A 15,496-nucleotide genomic window follows, 5' to 3' on the forward strand; every position below is an offset into this window, starting at 1 on the left:
CCATTTCTTAAGCATCCAGCTAGAATCACTGCAGTCTTGAGTCTGTCTTGCCTTCTCTTAAGTGTTCTGGTGATATATTGCTTAATAACAAACCACCCAAAACTACAGCAGTGGGTTAAAACAAAAACAGTCATTTTTCTTGCTCACGAATATGCAATTACAGTAGGACTCGGTAGAGATGGCTCATCTCTGCTCCGCACAGCTTCAGCTGGGGATGCTCAACTAGAGCTGGAAGATCTACTTCCAAGATGATGTACTCTCGTGCCTGGCAAGTTGATACCGGCTATCAGCTTGGAGCTCAACCCAGGCTCTCGTTGGGGGCTTTGGTTCTTCACAGGGGCCTCTCCATGGAATATTTGGGCCTCTTCAAAACACAGTAGCTCTATCTCAATATTGAATATTCAAAGAGGTCTGGGTCTACATTCTTTTGATTAGGCAACCCATGAAGACTAGCCCAACTCAAGGGGTGGGCAAGTGGATTCCATCTCTCAAAGGGAGCAGTAGCAAAGAATCTGACTCCCCTTATCCTACCATAGCATGATTAAGTCCCACAAATTCTTGCTCACAGTTCCCACCCCCCCCAATGGTTTTAATGAGAGCTTCTTTTACTTGTGCCTGAAGAATGAACCTCTAAAGACTCCCTCTGAAGAGAAGTATCCAGAAGGGTACCAAGTAATTGACCCAGTAGAGATTCTAACATAAAACACAGATTCAATGTGAGATTAACATTCTTCCCATATAGGAATGCACACTCTTTGATTAGTAGGTATGGTAGACGTTATTGTTTGATCATCCCAAATTCATTTCCCTTTCCTCTTCTGACTGAGCCCACTTTTGTTCAAAATTATCTTCTCTGCAAAGCCATGTTGCTTCAGAAGATGTGCATCCCCAGCACCATGGGGTGATTTTGGATTGGTTTAATTATCTTGATCTCATTACTCCTTCCAGTAAATGGCTAGACCAGTGACATACTCCTAGCCAATGATATGTGAAAGGAAATCTCCTGGAATGCTTCAGAGAAGGATTTTTCACTAATAGAAGACACATGGGAAGAAATAGTTTCTCTTTTGTGTGTCTGAATACGATGCTCAGAACTGCCACAGCCATATTGCAACCACGAGAAGAACAAGTCTGAGTTTGGACTTTCTGGTGTCTTTCCATGTTTCTGAATATTTCCTGCATTGCATTTTTAGGTATAAAAGGTGGAGATATTTGGACTGATTTGGTTTTAACTCCCAAGACAATAATAGAATCTCAGTGTAAAAGGTATGTTAAATGGTGAGAATAATCAACTTATACCAAACTGTCCAATTATAGATATCCATGAAAACCCAAAAGGCTAATATGCAATAGAACCTCACTATTCATGGGTTCCACATTTCTAAATTCATCTACTCACTAAAGTTTATTTGTAACCCCAATATCAACATATGCTCTGTTTCCCACTTATTTGTAAACATGCATAGGTTAGGGACAAATTTTGAGCCGCCTGACACACATGTTCCTAGCTGAGGTCAAATGGTAGGGACACTCTGCCTTCTTGTTTCAGCTTTCAGACTATATATAAGCATCCTTTTTCATAGTATATTTAGTGGCCACAATTTTTGTTTTGTATCTCTTGATTTCAAATGGCCCCATAGTACTGAAGTGCTATCTACTGCTCCTAAGCACAGGAAAGCTACATGATATGATATGCCCTGCAAAGAAAATATAGGTCTTAGATAAACTTCACTCAGGCAGGAGTTCTAGCACTGTTGGCCAAGAGCTCAGTGTTAAGGAACCGACAATACAATAAAGTATCTTTAAATAGATGTGCACATAAAACAAGGCTATATACTAACCACTGAAGAAAATGTGACCAGGGGCTCACAGCCTAAGCCTGTATTTCCTCTAGGAACAGTGGTTCAATATTTGCTAATTCAGTGTTTACACAGCAACTACCATAATACAAGTCGAATAGAATTAATTTCCTATTATTTGCTTCTTTCTTGCACAAAAGGTGTAGCATTCAGGTAGAAACTATGCTAGGACCATCAATCTCAGTGAATCCTTCCCTTACAAAGTCCAATGACTTCACAGTTCTGAATCCAGCCTGCCTAGAGCTCTTCAGTGGCCTGGCATCATAACCGGATGACCTCATGTAGTTCACCTCCACATTCCAACCATTGTCAGCAAATCACAGCACACTAAAATGAAAGGCTCACACTCTGTAGTCAAAGGGGGATATTAGAGGAAAGTCTTCCCAAAAGGAGATATTTTCCACAAAACATCTATTTTCAACCCAGATCTCACCGTTCTACTAGGTTTCTTCACTTGAGGTGATGGAACATATATTTATTAAAGTAATACTTTGATCTGGGGTCTCCTCCAGACCTGTATCAAACAAACAAACAACAAAAAAAAAGCTCTTTCCAAACACAATCATTTGAGCCCAGACTGACAGGGAAGCCACTTTCCTTCTGAGCCAGAGCCCTAGTTCACCTTCCAGAAAGAGCCTGGCTGCCACATTCCCCAAACCCTTACTTTTCTCATCTTCCCTGGATGGTAAGGTATTCTTGCTGCCTACTGGTGATATCAAGACCACCGAATCCTACAGAAACCTGGCCAACACAGGCCACTTCCACAACTGCTGAACTCAGACAGCACTGGAGACTGCTGAGGCCAATTCCTCAATCCAACTGAAGGCCATGACCAATGGAGTCATAGCTCCCTCCCCTGTATGCAGAAGGGGATTCAGATACTTCAGGGCTAGTCCTTATTGACTGGCCCACACCTGGCCAAGGGGTAGCCTATATTCCCAGCTGAAGTTTTCTTCTCTGAAAAGCCAAACTTCTCAAATAATTTGTTCCCACCTAATGTCTCCCTCATTCCCCACTCTCCAAACTGGCTTCAAACTCCACTACGCCACCTAAAATTTGCAAAAGTTTTCAATGGTGGCTTGCTATCTACTGGGCATTTTCCAATCCTAACATTCAAGCACTCTTAGCAGCATGTGATGCAGAAGTCACCTTCTCCTCAAAGCATGGTCTTCCCTTTGCTTCCAAACTTCTCCTTTGTCTGTAACTCAGTCCCAGGCACTATGACTTGCTCATTATCTTCAGTCTACTCTTGGATGCTTAAGGCCTGGAGTGAGGCCATCTTCCTTCCTCAATGCATATACACTCCTGAAAAAGCCTCATTCCACATGAAGCTTCCCTTATCATTCAATAACAAGCCCCAAATTTCTTTGAGCTTTGGAATTATCTATAAAGTAACAATAATAATCAGCATCAGTATAGTATTCATTCTGTGCCAGGTACCGACCTCAGTTCTTTATATATGCTAAATTCATTTGGGCCTCAAAGGAACCTTATATGGTAGATACTACTGTTAGAATCCCTATTGTTAGAATCCTTTACTATTGTTAGTAAAGATTGTACAGATGAAGAAACTAGAGAGCACAGAAAGGATAAGAAACTTTCCCAAGGTCACACAGCTGCTAAGAGTCCATCAGAGTCCACAGATCGTGCTTTTAACCACTATAACAATTTATAGATAAGAGATCACAACCAACACCACAGATACAAACAAGAATACAAGGAAAAATTATATGCCAACAAACTGGGCAATCTGGAAGAAATGGACAGATTCCTAGAAGCTTACAAACCACCAAAACTTAAACAGGAATAAGTATAAAATTTAAACAGACCCAAAACCAGCAAAGAAATTGAACCAGTAGTCAACAATCTCCCAACGAACAAAAGTCCTGGACCAAATGGCTTCCCAGGGGAATTCTAACAGACATTGATAGGAGAGTTAATACCTATTCTTCTCTGTTACAAAAAAAAAAAAAATAGAAATGGAAGGAAAACTTCCAAACTCATCCTATGAAGCCAGCATCACCTTGATTCTAAAACCAAAGACCCCCACTAAAAAGGAGAATTATAGGCCCATATCCCTAATGAACATGGATGCAAAACCTCTCAATAATATACTAGCAAATCTAATTCAACAGTACTTTAAAAGAATTATTCACAACAATCAAGTGGGATTTATTCCTGGGCTATAAGGGTGGCTCAATATTCACAAATCAATGAACGTGATACCCATTCTTTTATTAGTGTGGTGTAAGAACCATATAATGTTGTCAATAGATGCAGAAAAAGTATTTGACAACATACAGCTTCCTTTCCTGATTAAAAACTCTCAACAAAGAAGGGATAGAAGGAACATACCTCAAAAACATAAAGGCCATATATGAAAGACCCACAGCTAAGATCATCCTCAATAGGGAAGAACTGAGCCTTTCCCCTATGGGCAGGAAGAAATTGAAGATGATACAAAAATATGGAAAAGCATTCCATGCTCGTGGATTGGAAGAATACTGTTAAAATGTCTATACCACCCAAAGCAATCTACACGCTGAATGCAATCCCTGTCAAAATACCACCAGCATTTTTCACAGAGCTATAACAAACAATCCTACAATCCGTATGGAACCACAGAAGACCCAGAAGAGCCAAAGCAATTCTGAGAAAGAAAAACAAAACTGGAGGCATCATGAGTCCAGATTTCAAGCTGTATTGGAAAGCTGTGATCATCTAGTCAGTGTGGTCCTGGCACAAAAACAGACACAGAGATCAATGGAACAGAATAGAGAACCCAGAATTGGACCCACAACTCTATGGTCAGCTAATTTTTGACAAAACAGGAAAGAATATCCAATGGATAAAAGACAGTCTCTTCTGGATAAAAGACAGTCTCTTCAACAAATGGTGTTGAGAAAACTGGACAGCACCACGAAGAATGAAACGACCATTTTCTTACTCCATACATAAAAATAAATTCAAAATGAATTAAAGATTTTAACGTGAGACAGGAAACCATCAAAATCCTAGAGAAGAACACAGGCACCAACCTCTTTGACCTTGGCCACAGCAACTTCTTACTAGACACGTCTCCAAAGGCAAGGGAAACAAAGCAAAAATAAACTATTGGACTTCATTAAGATAAAAAGCTTCTGCACAGCGAAGGAAACAGTCAACAAAACTAAAAGGCAGCCCATGGAATGGGAGAATATAGTTGGAAGTGACATATCTGATAAAGGGTTAACATCCGAAGTCTACAAAGGACAAACTCGACACCCAAAAAACAACTCACTTAAGAAATGGACCGAAGACATGAATAAACACTTCTCCAAAAAAGACATTCAGGTGGTCAACAGATGCATGAAAAGATGCTCAACATCACTCATCATCAGGGAAACACAAATCAAAACCACAATGAGATCCCACCTCACACCTGTCAGGAGGGCTGAAAATAAGAAGTCAGGAAACAACAAGTGTTGGCGAGGATGCGGAGAAAGGGAAACCCTCTTACACTGTTGGTGGGAATGTGAAATGGTGCAGCCACTCTGGAAAACTCTGCAGAGGTTCCTCAAAAAGTTACAAGTAGAGCTACCCTAGAACACAGCAATTATCCTAGTGGGTATTTACCCAAAGGATATGAAAATAAAGAGGGACACATGCACCCCAGTGTTTGTAGCAGCATTATCAACAATAGCCGAACCACAGAGAGCCTAAATGTTCATCAACTGAAGATGGGGTCTGTGTATACAATGGAATATTCCTCAGCCATCAAAAAGAATGAAATCTTGCCGTTTGCAATGACATGAATGGAGCCATGGAGCCCGCGTGTATGATGCTAAGCGAAATCAGTCCATCAGAGAAAGACAAAGACCACAATATCTCACTCATATGTTGCATTTAAAAAAACAAAACAGATGAACACATGGAAAAGGAGAAAATAAAAAAAAAAAGAAGAGAGGGAAACAAGCCATAGAAGACTCCTAATGATAAAGCTGAAGCTGAAGGTGGATGGAGGGAGGGAGGTTCAGGGATGGTCTAGATAGGTGACGGGTATTGGGGCAGGGGGCACTTGTTCGGGCACTAGGGTGGTTCAGTGGTTAAATGTCGGCCTTTGGCTCAGGTCATGATCATCTCAGGGTCCTGGAATTGAGCCCCACGTGGGGCTCCCTGCTTAACAGGGAGTCTGCTTCCCCTTCTCCCTCTGCCCCTGCCCCCAGTATGTGCCTGCTCTCAAAATAAAATCTAAAAAAAAAAAAAAAAAAAGGAGGGCACGTGTTAGGATGAGCACTGGGTGTTGTGTGTAAGTGATAAATCACTGAATTCTACTCCAGAAACCCATACTGCACTGTATGCTAACTACCTAACATTGAAATCAAAAGATTCTCTCCCCCTCTGCTTCCACCTCTCACTCAAAAAAAAAAAAAAAAAAAAAAAGGGAAAACTAAAGTCATACTACTTCTCCCCATATTTGGTCTTCCTCCAGCGTTCCCCGTCTTGGAGAACGGTCGCCAGCACCCCACCAGCCTTCTGCTGCTGTCTCACCCGCCTGTCCCAACAGCTTCCAAATCCTTTCCAACCCACCTGAAACCTGTTAATCAAATCCGACTTCTCCCCAACAGTAGTACCTTGCCTGGGCTTTTGCAAGAGCTTCCCTCTGTAGGCATCCAGGCCTGCTTCCAGAACCTTCTCCCATGGCAGACAGAGTGGCTTTTTGCGACTCACATGTGGTTGGGTCATATCCCACTCCAAGTCTCCCACTGTCCACAGAAGCAAGTCCAACCTTCTTCGCAGGCCTACCGGGCCCTGCCGATGGAGCCCGCTTTGCTCTCTTGCTCTCTCCTGCCTGACTCTGCAAAGGCCACTTTTGGTCCCTCGCGTGTGCTCCTTCCCCCTCCCCACGGCCTGTTCCCTCTGCATGGTCACCCTTCCCTTCCCCAACCCCGCTGCCCCAACCTCACTCCACCTAACGAGCTCTTGCTCTCCCCTCAGGAGGTCTTCCAGAGTTCAGCAAGCCCTGCCTGGCCTTCTTGTAACACATCTTCCAAGCACATGGCGCTTCTCCTTTGAGGCACGATGCCCAGTTGTCAGTGAAGAACTGATTTTGTCATCAACTAGGTAACATCAGCCTCCCTCATCGGAAGATCACGACGGCAGAGGCACTTCCTGTCCTTGCCACTATGTCCTTGAAACCCATCGGTGTGCAAGAAAGGTTCTGAAGTCCTGTTTCTTTTCCAACGGATGGAGCCGTATTAGAAGCAGCTTCAATGCCTGATTGAGAAGTTGGCACTTTTTCAGCAGGTAATGAGAAGTAGGCAGCACCATGAGCAGGAAGGGATGGGAACAAAGTGCCACGTTACGAAATTAATCTGACAGCACGGGAGACAGCGAACTGCATTACGTGGATGAGCAGTTGGCCCAGTCATGTCAGATCGGAGCCCACACTGCCGGAGGAGTCTTGGAAATGGGGGGGGGGGAAACAAAACAAAAACAAAAACATGGGGGCAGAGTCGAGAGATGCTGCAAGTAGAAATCTGCAGGGTGTGGGAACTCAAGTTACGGACTAGTTGAATTCCGCTAGTTAGCAGAGGGGGCTCTGCATTAGGTGCCTGTGACATAGTCACGTGCAAATACAAGAGTAGGACCTAAGGACTCGATAGGAAGGACTATAGGAAGGGTGCCCAAATCCCCCCCACCCCGCCAACCCTTAGAAAATGCTGATAAATAAGATAATTACATTTGCAATAAGTAAATATGCAGATGAATTAAGATAAGGGCAGATACGTAAAGCAATTACAACCCCCTCCGCGCTATCTAGTATCGGGAAGACTCATCTGTTGCTGCTTAAAGCAGGTCGACCTGGATGGTAGTAATAAAAAGCCTCCCTGCTCTGGGCATGCTCCGTTCTCATCAACAAACAACCGTTCTTTACATCTGAAACTGAAGTTTCATAACCTTGTTATCATATTTTAAAACATCTACTTCCTCTTATGAAACAAACCTTCATAAAATGGGCCGAAAGCATTCCAAGTGTTCGCTGATAATGGACAGAGACAGGCATTATCAAATAATCGGGCCGCGCTTACCAACATAGACCAGTAACGTCGCTAACCTGAGTGCTTCTACCTTAAAGGCCATTATTTACTTTTAACGTTAAAGAGCTTTCCATCATGCACACATAATAAAGGAATGGAAAGTCTGAATAGATCCACAAACGAGATGCCTCTGAACCGCGCAGATTCTGAGGCCTTCGCCTCTCCCTAAAGATGCTTGGAAAATTTAAACTAACTTCCAGGAATGGCTCAGCCCTAAGTGAGATATATGTTAAGCGTATAAAATGTCAGACTGCATTTCTCAATCCTGGCCCTTTGTACTGAACTTCTGGTTCGTGGGAATAATATGGCACTCGACACCGCGGTCTGCAAAAGTATTTTGGGTGCATCCTATGCTTTCTCAGCCAGCAAAAGCTTGTCTGGATCAAAATGCTTTGGAAATGTCTTAAAAATGTAACACTCCGTGCAAATCTACAAGTAAACCCACAGCTCCTCCCCATTTCCCAAGGAGGCTGCAAACGGACTGGGGACGGCCAATCAGGACTGCAGGCCCCAATGTGCCCCCACTGACCAACTGTAGAGCGCTTACTTTTCCAGCCCCACGTGGTGACCAGCTTTCCATGTTTGCCTTAGTGTCCCTCTTATCTTAAAAACCGTGATTTATCTGGACAAACTTTTAATAAGGTCAGCGGTTACATCAACAAAAGAAAAATACTTGGTCTTGAAATAGAAGGAAAAAAAAAAAAAACCCTCGGAGTGCAATGAACGACAAAGCAATAATCCATTCAAACCAAGAGGAAATGGCTTGAATGAAAACAAATGACTTTAATTTAAAAAAATAATAATAAACCATTTTTAAATTATACAAATGCAATTTCCCACTTTTGTTTACTTTGGTCGTATTATTTTTCTATTTACATCTCAGCCAACCGGAGCTTGACGGCTGAGTCCACGGCAGGAGAGAGCAGCAGACGGGCGCCCGGTCTCTCGGTACCTGCCACGGGCGAAGCCGTTCCCGCGCGCTCGGGGCCCAGCCTGTGCAGCCTGCATAGACGGCCTCCGTACCCGACTCTGACCCGGACGCGGGCTCCTTTCAGCTCTGCCGCAAGCCTGTGACGTCAGGACCACTGTGCCCACTTTACAGACGTGAACGCTGAGACAGACTGGGCAGCCAGGACGCTCGGGTCATCAGCCCGCACAAGCATGAACGTCACCGACGGACGAGAGGCCCAGTGTCCGCACACGCTGCTATGCTAAGTGCCGATCAAAACATCCCTGATACACACCTAGGGCTGACCCCAAGACTCTTCACACCCCGTCTTGGTCCAACAACTCTACTCGCCGCCCGACCCAGGGAGTAGAATCAAGCCTGAAGTAAAGAGCTCCACCTGTTTTCTTAAAAAAAAAAAAAATTAAGAGAAAATCTGTAGATTTCCATTAACCACTGACCATATGCATGAGGATTTGATACTTCTACTCACACACACACACACACACACACACACACACATGTCCTTTCCCCTTCTGACTCTTCTGTCGGGGGTGACCACCTTCAAACTGAGCCACGGCCACCCCTACAGGACGCGGTCGGGCCCAGTAAACACCCCGGAGCTGCGCCATCTGGGGGACCATCCCCGGAGCCCCACTGTGCGCGGCACCAAACTGGCCCCGCAGAAACCTCCCGTGCAGACGCCAGGCCTCCCCCCATCAAGGGCGCCCAACGGGCCGGTCTACTGGTAGTTCGCGGACTTGACTCGCTCGGCCAAGACCGAACGCGGAAACCCACTGGGCGTCCGGCACCGTGAGAAGTGGAGGCCGTCTTATGGCCTGAAATCCTAAGCGGGCGCTTAGAAACCAGCGTTTTGAAATGTGTTGCTATGGCAGAGGAGAGTGGGGCCTATGGATGGGACGGGCGCCTTGCACCGACCTGGAGCCCGAAGAGGGCCCCTGAAGGCAGGCCTACCCGAGCAGGACCACGCGGCGAGGGGGCAGTGGGCCAGGGGAGGAGGCCACTGCGTGCTGGGCATTTCCTGTCCTCCCTTTTGGCCTCTTAAGAACCTTCTACGGTTTTCTCCATAGGACAGAAGGGGAAACTGACGCCCTCTTGATTCTCATAAGGGCCGACTAGTCTCAGAGCCCGAGGGCAGCTCTGCAGACCCCCAATCCTGCTTCGTTCCTCTTCCACGGCTCCGCAAGGCAGCCAGCCTCCCGCGGGGCCCGTAGAGCCGTGAATGGGCGCGGGTGCCAGTCTAAGGCCTCCGTCCTGCGGGCCACTGGTCTCCTGAAGGACGTGCAGGGAAGGGCCTAGCGCCAACCGCTGTCGGGCAGCTGAGGCACACAACGGTGGCGCTGGAGCAGAACTCAGGGGCCGTCCGGAGAGTGCCTTCCTGAACTAAGGGCAGCCTGGCTCCCGGCCGGGGGCATTCACAGGCCCCCCAACACCTCCGTGACTTCCTCTTTCGAAACCACGCGTTCTCTTGTATCAAAATTCCACTGCTTGATACAGCTCGGCCCGTTGTCTTCTTGTCTTCCTCCCCAAACCCGGCACCCGGAGACACGGAGAGGTTCTGCCGGCATCAGAAGAGAATTTGAATCCATTAGAGGCCTTCAGAACAAAGCAGCACAAGCCCTGATGGGTCAAGAGGCCGTGGGCATGGATTACATGAACATAACCGTGTAAATCCCCACGCTGACTGAGTGGGCAAACCCGCATGAGTGGGCAAACCCTGATGCGTTTGGTTCAAAGAGCGGTCCCGCCACCTGCCACCCGCCAGCTGTCCTTCACCAGAAGCTCTAACCTTGGTGACTGAGGCTCTTACGAGACTCCAGAGTTCTCATTCTGAAAATCGGTTCAGGCAATTTGCGGGATCTACAACGTAGTCCCTCTAGCAGCCCCTGTAAATCCTAAATGCCTAAATGCCAGGCTGTTCTCTCAATGAACACAGCAGTTCATTGGGTTTTCTGGGAAGTCACGTTCCATGTGTTTGAAGGGTCTTTGAACCCAGGTTAATTTTACGTTGGTGGAGACCTCCTAGATGCTGACACCCCTTACGTGCAGCAGAGGACCCCCCCCCCCTTCGACAGCAACTACTCAGCCACAGCCACGGGCATCTCTCTGACAAGCCTCACCCTGACCCAGGCATCAGCCATGGGAGGGAACCCCGCCCCCCGTAAGTTTGTCATCACCATCAGACCAATGACCCCGTCGTCTGGCTGCTTCTTCCTCCCTCCTTTTTATGCTCTCTTCCCCCGTGGCTCCCCATGACCTCACGTGCTTCAGTCTGCCCATAACCTCCTCATCAGGGCGCTCCTCGTGCGGAGGAAAGGTCTCCCTAAAGGGGTACCTCCCCTGTAGGATCTCTGCACCCTCTAAGCCAGCCCCCCATCACATCCCCTGATCCGTGTCCCTCCAAAAGATCACCGAGGTAGGCTGAATGCAGTTGGAATCCCAGGGTTACAGTGGTTACCATAACGATAACTGATAGGAGTAAAACAAACGACACATCAGTAGGTTTAACTCCTCTGGGAGGTGCCTCCATCCTCACACTTCATCAGCCTAAAGGAACTGCCAATCAGACAGAGAAACAGTTGAGTGGGGACAGTCTATCCACAGTCCCCCTCTTTGCCAAAGCTCCAGGAGAACCTGGACCAGCACCCTGACACCTGGACTCCAGGAGAACCTCGACCAGCACCCTGACACCTGCAGCCGCCGCCGGCCTCTGCCTTCGCAAAAACGTTAACCTCGACAGGACTAAGTCCTCCCCTGCAGCTCAGGCGAGAATTGGTTGCGTCGTCGTCCTCAAACAGAGCAGCGATGACAATTTTCTATTTGTTAGATCTTCACTGAAACGTTCATTGGTGAAATCTTTATTAAACGTCAGTCACGCCAGGTAGAGAGGCCTGAGACGGTCTCCACCAAACTCACGACTTTATGTTCTAGATAAAGGGACTGACCTGTGTTCACAGCGTGGAAGGTGCTCCCCTCGCTAGAGCCACACATGCGGTCCCCTACGGGAGCCGATTTACAGGGGACTAATATTCTCCCGATGATACCGGGAGCAGGGAAGGGATTTCAAGAAAAAGGAAGGGTCCGTGCAAAGGCCTGAAGTTACGGGAGGCCAAGGCCAGGACCTCAGTCCATCCACGTGGAGAGCACCTAGCCCTTACCAACAGCCAGGCTCCTGATTTTCCTCTAGTTGGAAAACAGGCCCTGGGGACACAGCCAGATGGTCTACCCCGCAAGGTCAGTGAAGATCTAAATCAAGTGCCCAGACAACTCAGCTGGTAGATTGAATGAGGCACCATAGGAGAGTAAAGAGGGAGAAAAAAAAAACAAAAAACAAGAAACACTGGCCTGGGAACACATACTGGCTTAGCCACCAACTGCTATGTGATTTCAGGCAACTAAATTCTCAGCATTTGAGTTTCCTTATCTATGAAATGTTAAAAACATACATCTCATGAGGTTGTCTTAAAGATGCAATTATAGTTATTATATGGGAAGCACCTAATGCCCCACAGGGGAAAATCTTTCAGCACCCCTCGTTTCTGATTCCCGCCTCCAGGCCCGGATCCCTGGGGAGAGCGATGAAGCAGAGACGACTGCTCCCAAACACAGCAGAATGAAACAGCTCCCAGCACTCGGGTCCGAGGTCTCAGAGGAGCAATGGAGAAGCAGATGCAAGGCAGGCCTTATTCAACAGATGAGGCCCGTGTGTGCCCGAAATACACCCAAGGGCACAGGCACCCTAATTTGCAATGACCCTGAAGCCGGCCTTTAGCTCCCGTAGCCACCCTTTTTCTGGTCCTCTACCTTTTTTTTTTTTCCTTTAGCGATTCTTGAGCCCTTCTTAGCTAAGATCCAGGTTCTTCAATAATACTTTAAGGGACAGTCAGCTAAGGACAAAAATCCAAGGAGATATCAGACAGCTGGGGAAGGCCATCCAGAAGTTCAGAGGGGGAGGGGGATGGGGAGGAGGGGAACGGGCACAAAACAAGCTCCCCCCACTCCGTATCCTCGTCAGGATCAGCTCTGACTCGTGTGCCAGGGTCTCCCAAGCATGAAGGATGATGCTGTTCTAGTTTACGTGTGGGAACTGGAAAAAGACCTTCAAAATTATTAGGATCATCCTCCGCCCCCAGACCCAAGACTATCTAAGAACTGCAGCAAAGACCCTAACATGTCTGATTATTAAAGAGACCTTCACTGCTCAGGAGCCACCAAGTGGATTGTTTGCTCTTTACTACACCTCCGCAAACTCAGGAAACACGTGCATATTGACCTCAACCAGCTCTGAGTGACAAGCAGGGAAAACAAAGCCGAAAAGAAGGGGCGGGGCGGGGGGGAGGGGGAATGAGTCCAATTAAATCAGTAAGATTTAATTGCCCATATGGAGTTAAGCTGGACAAGGGTGATATCAGAGGACAGCTGGAGGTGGGAATGTCTGCATCTATTAGGGGCTGAGTCCGGAGGCTAGGAAGGCCATGAGGCCATTTAACCCATTTCTTTCTTCTCTGGGCTTTGCTAACTTTCAACCAGTTTATTCCCATGATAAAATGCCACTTAGATTGCTCCCCCAGGAGACTAGAAAGTAGCAACCTCATTCGTTCGTTCGGTGGACACCTAGTATGAGTCAAGGGGGCATCCAGGCCTCCATCATGTTGAATGCTTATGTTGGGTGAACATAGGAGGGGTCCTGACCTTGGTAAGGGAACCTTCATAATCTGAAACCCCCCTCCAGCTGCCCCTCGGTGCAGTATTGTCCCACCTACCCTGATGCTTCTCTTTTTTGCTGCTGCCATCAAAACACAGAGCACCTTGGAGGTAGCTTGACCAACTCTACTTGACCCGTAATCGAGAAGACAAATTCCCTGACCTCAGGACAGCACTGAATCCGCTAGAAGAAAACGTCTTCAGAGAGGTTTATTTTATAGGGTAGATCCCACAAGACTGTGTGCTCAGAATAAGTAATCCAACATGATAAAGGTCACGTTCAGAGTGTCCCTAAAACGCGGGCACATGTGGTACAGGACATGAACAGACTCCAAGCTCGCAATTGCTTTGTTTTAACCTTGGCAGCCCCGCAGCTTGGCTCCCACATTCAAAGGGATGATGTATTTTCCCATATTTATTATTTGCACTGGACTACTGAGGAAAAAAAGCAGGGCAGCAGGCCGATGTGTCTCAGTGTGCCTGCCAGGAATAACAGAGAGGCCTTGCACCAGCGCCTCATTAGCTTATGGAAAACAGTTCCCTAAGGAAACTGCAGGGTGTAAATAAATTTAAAACATTTCAGCTTTTCGAGGCCTGCAGATGCCAAATTTGTAAAACAGTGGTGGCTGAAGAACGCTGTAACATTCTGTTGCACGTCTCATAAATTTAGCATAAGTTCTGTAGCTGTTAATAAGCAAGATGACGCGGATCTCACGGACACACTTTTTTAATGCAATACGCGTTTTACTTATTTACAAGCAAAAATTTTGTCGGGAGGGTACATTCAGCCTAAAAGGCCAGGATGGTTGTGGAGATACCTACGCACACACCTGCCTAAGTCACGGCCCTGTTTCAGGAACTACCCTCTAGGGACACTACACCCCACGCCCCAGCAGAGGGGCGGAAATTGCCACGCGCCTCCCACGCCGCGCTGAAGCGCATCAGACACCAACGAGCAAGGCTTAGACGCGTATCTGGATCTCTGTTGGCCGTTAAGACACACGCATACACACACACATGCACACACACAAAGAGGCATCTTCAACAGAAGTCATAGACGAGATTTGTTTTTAAGATTTTATTTATTTATTCACAAGAGACACAGAGAGAGACAGAGAGAGAATGAGAGGCAGAGACCCAGGCAGAGGGAGAAGCAGGCTCCATGCAGGGAGCCCAACGTGGGACTCCATCCCGGGTCTCCAGGATCACGCCCTGGGCTGAAGGCGGAGCTAAACCCCTGAGCCACCCGGGCTGCCCCATAGATGATATTTAATCCAATCCCCTCATTTTAAGGAACAAGAGCCCCGAGAGCCAGAGGAGCAAAGCGACTGATCAGAGCCCCGCCGCAGGCCAGTGGCAGAGGACGTAGGACCCGCTTTCCATCCCCTACTCATTAGACTCCCGGGCCCAGGGCTGCACAGCACTCGTCACCCTGCCTGGCACGGGGCAAGCACTAAACAAAAGCTGGCTGTGGCGGTCTTGTCACTGTCATTATTTCTGCTACCCCAGGGTGCTAAGTAGTAGCACAGCTTATTTTCGTCTGTCTGCCAACAGTGAGGACTCCTCTGAGAAGCTCAAACTGGGGCCAGTTTCATATGCGTTATCAGAGTATCTTAAAGTGTTGCATTAACCCGGTTTCATTCACATAAGTCATCCTGCCCAGGATTAACCCGAGTCCAAGAAATCGCACACACTCTTTGTTTCGTTTAATAACACATGATGTATAGTTTCCCACTGAATCACGATTTATTCATCGAGGACCAGCAAGACAAAGGGCAGGACCCGTGCCTACTTTTTCATCATTGTAGCCCCAAACCCTAGTGTACAGTAGGCACCCAAGTATTCGGTGGCCATGGGGACTCAAAAGCAAGTAAGACAGGATCCTT

At 47.1% G+C, this 15,496-nt stretch overlaps 2 long non-coding RNA genes across 3 annotated transcripts in view; one reads left to right on the forward strand and one right to left on the reverse strand.

Annotated features, from left to right (window-relative positions):
* Nucleotides 1–11,331, reverse strand: part of LOC140620081 (uncharacterized) — a 34,081-nt gene extending 22,750 nt beyond the window's left edge. The window contains exons 1-2 of one of the 2 annotated variants that reach the window (XR_012019822.1): nucleotides 10,696–11,331; nucleotides 9,861–10,526 (exon numbers count right to left, since the gene is read on the reverse strand). This is a non-coding gene — a long non-coding RNA (uncharacterized lncRNA). Of the gene's footprint in view, nucleotides 1–9,860 lie in introns of both variants that reach the window. The other variant, XR_012019821.1, reaches the window with a different exon arrangement.
* A 55-nt stretch (nucleotides 11,332–11,386) lies between these two features.
* On the forward strand, nucleotides 11,387–13,108 carry LOC140619924 (uncharacterized). Its single transcript, XR_012019687.1, has 2 exons — nucleotides 11,387–12,140; nucleotides 12,463–13,108. It is a non-coding gene; the product is annotated as an uncharacterized lncRNA (long non-coding RNA).
* The last annotated feature ends 2,388 nt before the right edge of the window (nucleotides 13,109–15,496 follow it).

The sequence above is a fragment of the Canis lupus genome, chromosome 28 (genome assembly GCF_048164855.1).
Source record: "Canis lupus baileyi chromosome 28, mCanLup2.hap1, whole genome shotgun sequence".
Classification (NCBI taxonomy): domain Eukaryota; kingdom Metazoa; phylum Chordata; class Mammalia; order Carnivora; family Canidae; genus Canis; species Canis lupus.